This window comes from Euprymna scolopes, chromosome 21 (genome assembly GCF_053919585.1).
Source record: "Euprymna scolopes isolate OS-2025 chromosome 21, ASM5391958v1, whole genome shotgun sequence".
Taxonomy (NCBI): Eukaryota; Metazoa; Mollusca; class Cephalopoda; order Sepiida; family Sepiolidae; genus Euprymna; species Euprymna scolopes.
Window position 1 is genome coordinate 36,046,255 of NC_136502.1, and position 10,979 is coordinate 36,057,233.

A 10,979-nucleotide genomic window follows, 5' to 3' on the forward strand; every position below is an offset into this window, starting at 1 on the left:
ACTGTAGTCGACAATGCACTTTAGAGAACCTGCTGTTGATTTTATAAAATTATTCTTTATATATAATGGTTTGTAATTTAAATGTAAAATGCAAAAGTCAAGTATCACGATTCAGACGTGTTTTAAGCGAAACATTCATTTCGTACGCGTACCTGTCTTATAAAAAAAAATCTTCTGTTTATTTTATACGTCGGGCTCTTCTGCTTGTGTGATGATAAAACTTCTCAAATGCATCTGCAATGTTTGGGTCAAAATCGGACTTCTACTTTAATCAGATATTTTCGACGATCGAATTTCGGTACTTATCGGAGGCATTCAGCTACAAAATCTATCTAAGAACACTCCCAGACACGTAAAGTATATTTGTGTAAAATTTGTAAAAAAAAAATCGGCCCAGCTATTTTGAAGTTCATAGGGAACACACACGCACACACACACACACACACACACACACACACACACACACACACACACACACACAAAGTGCCTTTTATATATAAACACACACACACACATATATCTGTGTGTTGTTGGGGGGGGGGGCTGTCTCGTGAGAAGAAAAACAGAAGATGTAGCTGGTTAAACAAATATCACTTAGTCATGTCTGCATACTGTCAGCTGAATTCAAATGAGTCCGGTATTCTAATCATTACCAAGCTGCATTATCGACCAGTTATGCCTGGCTTTAAATAATCGACGTCCCGGCAACCGCCCGACACGAAGTCTGCATCTTCTGCTTTAGTCATTCGACTTCGCACTCGTGTTGTGTTCGCATCGCGTTTGCCCTCCGCATCGGATATACATATAAAATATATTTTTTTCTTCTTTCCTCCAGTTGACACTCACCCACCTCGCGAGGTCTGGTATTTAGAGGACATGTGTTTAGAGGTAAGTGTTAGTGTGTGTGCGTGTATGTATGTATATATATATATATATATATATATATATATATATATTTTAAAACGCACTGTTGTTTCACATTGTATTTGTTTAACTCATTTTTAGGTGTGTGCGTTTAAGGAATGGTCAATTTGCTGTGTTAGTTTACCTCAAAATGCTTCGCCTCCATTTTTTTTTGGGGGGGGGCAATTCTTATTTCCCCGATGCCATATGCATTACTCTGTAAATTATTCTACAATATTCTTTGGGTGCTAGTGCACTTACTGATCCGCGCTATTTTTTAAGTCGTATTTCCAAGTTTAATTAAAGTTTTATGATATGTTTTTTATTCAATTGTAAGGTTAAAGTATAGAATAGGTACAAAACACCCTCCCCTCCCCATGTTTAGAATGGCTTTTTAAATAATAACGTTATTATTTCAGCATGGATCAATAAGTGCATGAGTACCATTCTTTGTTATGTAACCAGAGAATTAAGAATGTATTTGGTACTTATGCAGAATACGGACCGTGCCGAAATAATAACTCTATTATTTCCAAACACGTTCTTAACACGTATTTTTTTGGGGGGGGGGGGTAATTATTCTGTGCTTTCACCTAACAATTTAATAATTTTAAGATTACGTAAAATTTTAATTTAACTGGAAATTCCTATAAAAAAATAGCATGATCCGTATAAATACGCTTTTTTTTTTCTTTTTTTTTTTTTGAAACCTACTGTTCAATTTTTAGAGAAGTATGTCCCTTCACCGTCCACGCACAATGATCGATGTTCGAAATTTCGTCTTATTTATAAACGAGGTTATTTTGGCTAAATATTGGTTGAAAATTCACGTAGCTTGATTGTCACGAACCAATATATATATATATATATATATATATATATATAACCAGTTTGCTTGGCACATAGGTGTTAAATCGTTAGGGAGACTCGGCCCTTTTGTCTGAATGAGGTATGATTCAGTACTGTCTTAGAATGCAATCCTCCCAGACATTACCGCCTCCTTTCATGTCTAACCCTGAGGCAAGAACCCCCTCACCATACAGTAATTTCTTTCTGGTACTTTTGAACTTTCTTAACTGGAATAATTTCGATATTTATTATTATTATTATTATTTTGCCTATTACTACGCAGTTACGTTATTTTTTATACATAAAAATATAAAAATAAAATAAACATGTCTTTGAATCCCCCCCCCCCGCATACACACGCTAAAATGCGATATTTTAGTCGATTACGTGTAAACACCCTGAAAAACTTGACGTAGAGTAAATGAAAGACAAAAGACAAAAATTACATCAGAATTTAGAATGGAGTGTTCAGTTTCGTATATGAATTTAACGCAAAATGATCCCCCAATTCTGGACTATTCTAGCGTTTTAGGCAGTTAGACATTTTTAATACTAACCATAAGTTCGAGTGGCTACCAGTTAAGATTAGCTTTAGAATTTGTTTAGAAGACCGTAACGAATTTTTTTTTTTTTTTTTTTGAAAAGTATTTTATTGAGGAGAAAGAACATGGTTACAATAATTGGTACTTCATCAGTTTACGGACCGTGCTGAAATAACATTATTTAGAAACTAGTTTTTAACATGGATAGTGGTGGGGCTTGTTGACTAATCTGACTAACAATTAAAAAAAAAACGGAAATATCGCAAGTTAAATTTAACATGAAAACCTAAAAAAAAAAAAAGAAAAAATCTTTTTTAAATAGCGCGGTCCATAAACTGCAGAAGTACCCAATAAATAAATAGGAATAAAAAAAAGTAATATTGGCTATGTAAGAATTTAAAAGTTCTGGTACAAATGGGTTGGATACAAAATTGATAACATTGGTAAAAGGAGGCAAATTATCTGAAACAAAATTGCTCCAATCAAAAAAGTTCAATAGCGCCATTCATTTCATATTATTTATTTTTATTTTAATCTGAAAATGTTTAGAGTATTCTAAAAAGAAATTTAAATAAAATTCGGTGAGATTTTTTAATTTGTAATGTTAACGAGTAAGCTATATATAGTATAGAACCGTAACAAACGCTAAAGACCTATTATATGGATGAGGAGTTCGTTTGCCTGCCTTTCATAATAACAAAGTTAGACACAAGGTCAGTTTGTGGTGGGAATTTCGCGGTGTTATATTACCACCCCTTTGTTTACATCAGAACGAAACAATCACAAATACGCCTGTCGGCAGAAACAGACACATGACCTACACGTCACGACCATGCTTGCTAAAAATAAAATAAAAAATAAATAACGATTTTTCAACCACAAAGAAAAATACATAAAACGTAATCTTTCGCAAACTAAACAAAAACAACCGACTTTTATTTTGGACCGAGATTAGTGAATATACAGATATTTTTGTCTGTAAGAAATTCGGTCTGAAATTAATTCTAGTCATTTGTTTATCGAGTTAATATCTGTAACGCAAACACCTTCCCAGTAAGCTAGCGACTTCACAGCAAATCTTTAGCTTGGCCTGGGAGCTAGGAGACTCCCAATCCATACTTGACGTTGGTAACCAATGTCAGTAGCAACAGTACCCAAAGAGCCGTTTTTAGGGCTAACTGCCAAACTGTTAATGCGATTCAAACCGCCCTTTTAAGGACAAGTCGCAAACTACCAAAATGTTGTACACACACCACTTTCTACTGCTGCTTCTGTCTTCTCGAACTCCCTTTACAGCTGCACTTGGACCTCCGACTCTCCTAGCTCCAGCTCGCTCCGGTTCCAGCTCACTTTTGCCGCCTCCAGCAACTCCTGCAATTCCAGCGACTCCAGCTCATTCTGTCGGTTTCCGTCTCCAGCTTCAGTGGCCCATGACGTCCAGTTTCTAGTGCTCACTGGAGTCCAGCTATCAGTGCCAGTGCCCGTTGATGTCCAGCAACCCGTTCCAGTACCCACTAAAGTTCAACTGCCAACGCCAATGCATGTCCAGCTACCTGCTCCAGCCCCCGTCGACGTCCGGTTATTCTTTTCAGCACGAGACCCCAGTCTACGCGATCCAAACAACATGAGGCATGTCATCCTTTTTCAGGGACGCCCAAATTTTAATCTCGTCAGACGTCTGTTCTCGCTCCGAATGATCCAGATACATAATTTTCATTGCTTCACGAGTAACTGTTTTTTTTTTTTTTTTTTTTTTTTTTGTGGTAAATAAAACACAATATCTATCGTCTTTAATCGATCACCTGTATTTGTTATCGTTTTATAATTACCGTTACCTCCTTACTTCTGTGTCTTAGTTGTACGGTCGATTGGCACCTTCATCTTTCGGCTTCCTGGCAATAAGTGGTGACCTCGGCGCTTGTTTTTTTTTCTTAAACCCTGCTCCCTTGTTGTTGACACTTGTTCCCCCCGATTGTGCGGTAGAGAAAAGGAGTAAGAAATAAAACAGACAACAGATAGCTGTTACCTAACGCAAGAAAAAATTACCGTTATACTTAGAACTCCGGGATACGACATTAAAAATTAGTAACAAAATACGGTACAGTATATAATACACATGTATATAATCAAATAACATAAATAACACCGTAAAGCAGGGCAAACACCGTAACCAGGGGCGGAAAACATCGTATTCCACATCGTTACCTGAAAAAAAAAACGTATCCTAAGATCATCGTATCCCGGGATTCTACTGTATATATAATTTTCACGTATGTTTTCTGGTTGCTAGATTTATTATCTAGACATTTATTATTGTCACTTTTATTTAGCCGATGATTTTTAACATTGCTACCAATTTTGGGAGTAAATGGTCGCGTGACGTAAAAGATAGCAAATAGAAAAATGTGTTATTTTGTAGTATAGACAATAAAACAAACAAAACCAAATATATAAGAATTAAATGTTCCCAAAGGCAAAATAAATTACTTATTGAACTATCTGGAAATATTTTTGCACTTTAACTTATTTTAAAGCGTTTATTTATTTCGAAACACTAGTAGGGCCGAATGTAAATTCGAAAGAGAACAAAATGATTGACATGAGGCGATCATTTGTGGAGCCTCGATAATCGCCCCAAAATCGAAAATGAAACAAAATACTGATAGAAACACATTCAGTAAATATCAGTCTGACATTAAAAAATAAAGGTAGCGTAAAGCACGTCGGGGCATTCTGTTTAATGTTCGATTTTTGAGCGATTATTGAGAATCCTTGGATGGCCGTCTCATGCCAGCTATTATGTTATCGCTCAAAATAAATAAACGCTTTAAATAAGTTGAATCACAAAAACTTTCCAGATAATTCGAAGAGTGACTTATCTTGCCTTTAGTAACAAGTAATTGTTATATATTTGCTTTTTTAAATCACTTTTTCGTTTTGTTGTCTATACTGCAAAATGCTTCCAGAATAACAGGATAGTAGCGCAAGTGGAAGCCTAATTCCGAGGGTTGTTGCCAATCGGATGATGGTAAACTTTATCATCATCATCTTTCAAGTGTGAAACTTGCAACCAAGTCTCTTAAAGTTGGTGGCTTCGTTTGAAACACCGCCCGCCTGGCTTAGTAAAAGAGGGGACAAAAATGCATAAATAATTCGTGTAAATTATACAAGTATGTGGAAAAGTAAATATTCTTATACGTTGTCTGTTTTTATTTTCACCCTCTCCGTTTTTTATTGTTAACTATACTGCACAACCAAGTAAAATCAAATACACATAGGAAAGACAATGTAGCAGTTGTTAACAGCAGTCGTCAATCAACTTGACTACTCCCACCTCCCTATGCCCCTATATATGTGAGTATGTTTACTTATATAAATAAGTCCAGCCCCCCCCCAATATATATATATATATATATATATATATTATTTCGAGGTTGCTTCCTCTCATCAGCGTAGCTTGATTGTGTCTCTCTAGGAATTGAACCCCGGACCATGTTTATTATAGTCTGGCGCGTTTAACCGTTACGCCACGTAAAAAATAACAAATAAATAAATATTATTTATCTACGTCCAAATAAAATATGGGCGATTTTCTAAGTAAAAAAAAAAAAACGAGCTTCGAGACGAAAACGATACTTAACCGTATTTATCATTAAAAAAATCAAGACGAAATCTACATTAGTTTATAAAACGATAAAAAATAAACAGTGAATTGTCTAGGAGTTCGTGGCGTAACGGTCAAACACGCCGAACTTTAATACAAATGGTTCGGGGTGCGATTCTTACAGAGACACAATTGAGCTACGCTGATGAGAGGTAGCAACCTTAAAACATGCATGTCCGTAAATTACTATTTTAAAAAAATAAATAAATATTATTTATTTGCGTCCAAATAAAATATGGGCGATTTTCTAAGAAAAAAAAGAGATTGGAGGCGAAGACGATTCTTAACCGTATTTATCGTAAAAAAAAACAAGAAATCTACATAAGTGTGTGTATATATGTGTGTGTGTGTATATATATATATATATATATATATATATATATATATTAAAAATCTCCAGGTTGGTATCTGAGGATACGTTTAATTCATTGGAGGGAGATGTACCCTCGAATAAACTCGCCTGGCGGGTAGGCGACATGGCGGTACTCTCGTAATGGTTTATCGGCAACCTGCTGCAAGATACTTTCCCCTGCACATGGTTGCCGTAGCGAATGGTGACATCTGAAGCGTGTGCGAGACGATGTTGCGCCTCGTTGATTATCTAAAATACTTTGAAGCTGGGGCTTGCTTAATCCTAATGAGCTAAATGTATACTCGTGTACGAGTTCTACCGATGACGATCTATCTATATAGATAGATAGATAGTAAATGGTCACAAAAATCCATAATGTTATCATATTTCAATCATAATCTCGTCATTTAACTCTGATTGAAACACGTGCGTAACGATTCAATTTTGTATGTTTCTTATTATTTACTCACTAGGAGTAGTCACACAGGCCATCAAAGACAACGTGTGGTGTTATATGGAGTCTGAGTGACAACAAATTTTCCCAGATTTCAAGTACTCTCCTCTTCTTTCGATAACCTTTGCAGATGAATTTACGTTATCGCTACAGCCGCTTACCATTGATTTCTCGATGGCAGCAACTATTTGGATGGCAATAAGCCCCCCCCCCAAGGTCCCAGCCCTCTTTCCACTCATCCAGTATAGTCCCGGCTATTGCTTTCTCTTCTCGGCTTTTCCATCCTCCTTGACCCTCCACACTTACTTGATGTGGCGTCAGTTTATGGTCACACACACACACACACACACACACACACACATGGAAGGGGTAGGGACACAGGAGTGTACTTTACAATTATATAGTTTCAGTTTTTATGATTCCATGTGATGTTCTTTTTTGTTTTACGTTTGTAACCGTTTTTGAATGTCCAGCTTGTGCTTGTACCTATTTGCTATGCCTCCCCACGGGACAGTTAAACACCGGGGTCGTTTTTTAACGCGGAGGAAAGGTACAAAAAAAAATGTCTCAGTCGTGAAGGACTGATCCTCCACCGAAAGAGAACAAGAAATGGAAGTGCAGCATCTGAAGAACAAATACTACACTTTGATCTTGGCCAAAAGGTCCGGCTTGTGCTTGTAGCTCATGTTTGTTAGTCTCCGCGTTCAAGGATTTTCCTTTATATTTCAGCCGTGTTCATTATTGCTATACTTTCTATTTTCTTACCTATTCCTCTGATTCCAATCTCTCCCATTCTTTTTTCAGTTTTTCGATATTGTTCTTAGTGATCCTACTATTAGTGGTGTTATCTTAACTTTCTTCACCTTCCATATCCCTTTCAGCTCTCTGGCCAGTTCCGAGTGTTTGTTCCGCTTCTCTCTCTCTCTCTCTCTCTCTCTCTCTCTCTCTCTCTCTATATATATATATATATATATATATATATATATATATATACTCTGTGGTCTGCTGGAACGGCAAAATTTTCTTTCTTATTAAGTATTATAACATCCGGTCTTCTTGCTTGGATGGGTTTATCCGTTTGAATATCCATGTCCTATAGAATTTTATGACTTTCATTTTCAAGTACTGCTACCCGTTTTGTTTGGATGTTCAAGATGCAGTTGTCTATTATTATTATTCACTGGAGCTTATAACAGAAATCATTACCAGTGTTCGCTCATTGTCAAATACGTGATGTTCCCTGGAGTTTGAGTGACAACAAGTCTACCAAGATTTCCAGTACGGGAACGCTTCTTTCGATCACTTTGCGTTCTCGCCACAGCTGTTTACATTTAAGTTATCCTTTATATCGACGATAGCTTTTTCTCCCCCTCTCCATTCCAATACTCTCTGTACCCTTCCAGTCGAATTTTGGCCAGTGCTATTCTCTGCACTCCGTTTTTCAACTCTCTCGGATCACCAGAGTCCATTTTCTGTTGTGCCGACTAATGTCGTTGCCTTTGTGATGGTTTTTTTGGGTTTTTTTTGGGGGGGGGGGTTAGAAGGAAACGATTGTCGTATTTATGTGTCATATCTGCTGAAGTAGACTTAGTCATTGTTTACACCTTTTTTTTTTAAAGTTCGGAACTGATCCCAGTACTCTTAAAATTATTAGTATCACTACAGTAGTTTCCTTAGACTTTGTTCTTAACTTTTTTATTTATTATTTCTTTTGTTTTCTTAATTTATTTCAACTGTTTTTGTACAATCCGTTTAGAATTTTCTCGCTGATAACGACTTGTGGTTTTCTTTGTAGTTAAAGTGGCAATAATCTCTAGAATTCTCCTTGTATTCCAGTTGAGGCCTCGATAGTATTATATATCCTTAATTTTCCCATTTTTTCAAACCAGCCAGTCATTTTCGGTTATACCAAAATCGTGTTAGTGCATCTGCGATAATTTTTGTCCCCGTTTTTTTTTTTGGGGGGGGGAGATAAACATCATCGTAATTTTTTTTTCTGAGATTACTGCTCAAGCAGTCTCAGTTGCCTTGGGCTCGTCATTTTTTTTTTTTTTTTTTTTTCATAGTTGTGTTTATAAAGTGCGATTTTATTTTTTATTCCAACTTACCCGTACTTATATACGGCATAATCACGTTAAGAAACGTTAAGCCTGATCAGTATCAGATGGGTGACAATGTGGGGATACTAGGCGCTGTATGTAGGAGGACACCGACATCTCCTTGCAAGAACTGCAAAAATCTAACGTCGTCATCTTCCTTGACGAGAATATACATGCGACTGGAGACCACTGGTGAATTTAATATTCTCATGAAACTTCATTCTGCTGGGGACGCCAGTTCAATCCACCTAGAATGCGTGTCGCTTCCGTACGGTACCCGTGGTTGGTAAATATCCCCCCCCCCCCAAAAAAAAAGTCTTGTACTGATATTTTGTACTGATAACTGATATCTTGTACTGATAACTGATATTTTCCGGCTCCATATCCCTTTCCGGCTCCATATCCCTTTCCGGCTCCATATCCCTTTCCGGCTCCATATCCCTTTCCGGCTCCATATCCCTTTCCGGCTCCATATCCCTTTCCGGCTCCATATCCCTTTCCGGCTCCATATCCCTTTCCGGCTCTCTGACAAGTTCTATGAATTTGATTAGATTTTAATGTTTCCTTTCGCTTAACCCTGTGATCAGCTGCGTCAGCGAAATATACAGTATGGCGGCATTTTTTATTATTCGTGTTCTCTTCCTGGTATGAGTGCGTCTGATTGTATTTATACAGAGATTTGATGCCTTTCGTTTTCCGATATTTATTTTGATTTATGTCTGTACCATCTGTGTATTTTTAAAGTGCAATCGTCAGCACATTTTCAAATGAAATATGGCAGTCAGCTGGAAAATAGGCCGGCGGAACAAAGTTCCATAGGAAAGCAGTTCTGGGAAAGAAGCCTTGTTCATAGAATCCACGTTTAGATTTAGGCACAGATAGAGAGTGAGGGAAATTGCTGATAGTGGTTTTAGCTAGACGAGTGTTTTTTTTTTTTTTTTTTTTTTTTTTGTAAAGGTTTAGAAAGAGGAAACCATGGATTGGATCTCAGACGAGCACTTGCCATGAAAATAAGAGTAGTATCAGGCTCGCAAGGTCCCCTCTTTGCAGGGAGGAGAAAAAGGCATCACCTACTAGGTTTATAAGCTAGTTTTGAACTCTGTCAAGACAGAATAGGGTGCTCCGAGCAGCTTCTACCCATATGTGGCAACAGTGCTTCATCCTAAGACGAACTTGAATCTTATACAGATAGAGGATTGTCTTGGCAGTGAGATATCTGCTGGAACGGTATAAATTGTCCAGGAATATCTTTTAATGCGTATCTCAGCAACACAACATAACTGTTGAGGAATATTAATGTATCCTTTCCTTTAGTAATTACGTATATTGTTTCACATGGTTTCTTTTTTTGTACGTTTCGTATATCCTTTATTGGTTTGTCTTCAACAGAATATCCATGAGAGAATGTGTGTATGTATACGTAAACCTGTTTCGTTATAATTATCATAATTATCCTTTCCCCCTTATCGTATTTTCAGCACTCGTCTGTGAACCCAAGCAAACACAGCACACAAAACGGCATCCTCGAAAAATACCCGAACACGTGCGTCATTAAGAACCGTTATTTATTGGCTTAACACCAGTTTATATGTTGCGTAATATCGTGTTACGTATTATCTGTAGCTCTTCGTCTACGTAATCTTCTTTCTCTGTTTATATAAAGTCAGTGTATATTAGCCATAACGGCCTATTAATATACTAAAACCTATTGAAGTGCAGACCTTAGATCCACTTTAAGAAATCAACTAATCAAGAACAATCGCTCAGATATGATTGGCTGTTTCGTTTTATGGCATATCTACCTTTTCGGGTTATTTAATGCCGAATCCAGTTATTTTGGAAGTAGAAATTATTTTGTAGAAGGTTTTTATTCTTCAAGCTTTTTGTATCTTCGATCGTTAGCTTGTAGTGTTTGGTTTGGTTGATGTATAGTGGATTTCATCGTTTCTAGTATAAGTTAAGTTCAAAGAATTTTTTACAAATTGCATGATTTCCCATCTTTTCTCTTCTAAAACGATTCGGGCTCCATGTCTGAGACAAAAATAAATAAATAAATAAGTAAATAAAATAATAAATAAATTAAAATAAAATAATTAATAATAATAATAATAATAAT

General features: G+C 36.6%; 1 protein-coding gene across 2 annotated transcripts in view; it reads left to right on the forward strand.

The window, feature by feature from the left end:
* Window positions 1–598: 598 nt before the first annotated feature.
* LOC145242108 (TWiK family of potassium channels protein 18-like) overlaps window positions 599–10,979 on the forward strand; it is a 254,966-nt gene continuing 244,585 nt past the window's right edge. For both annotated transcript variants that reach the window (XM_080105023.1, XM_080105024.1), the window contains exon 1: window positions 599–888. The gene's annotated coding sequence lies outside the window, so the exon portion shown is untranslated. The remainder of the gene's footprint in view (window positions 889–10,979) is intronic.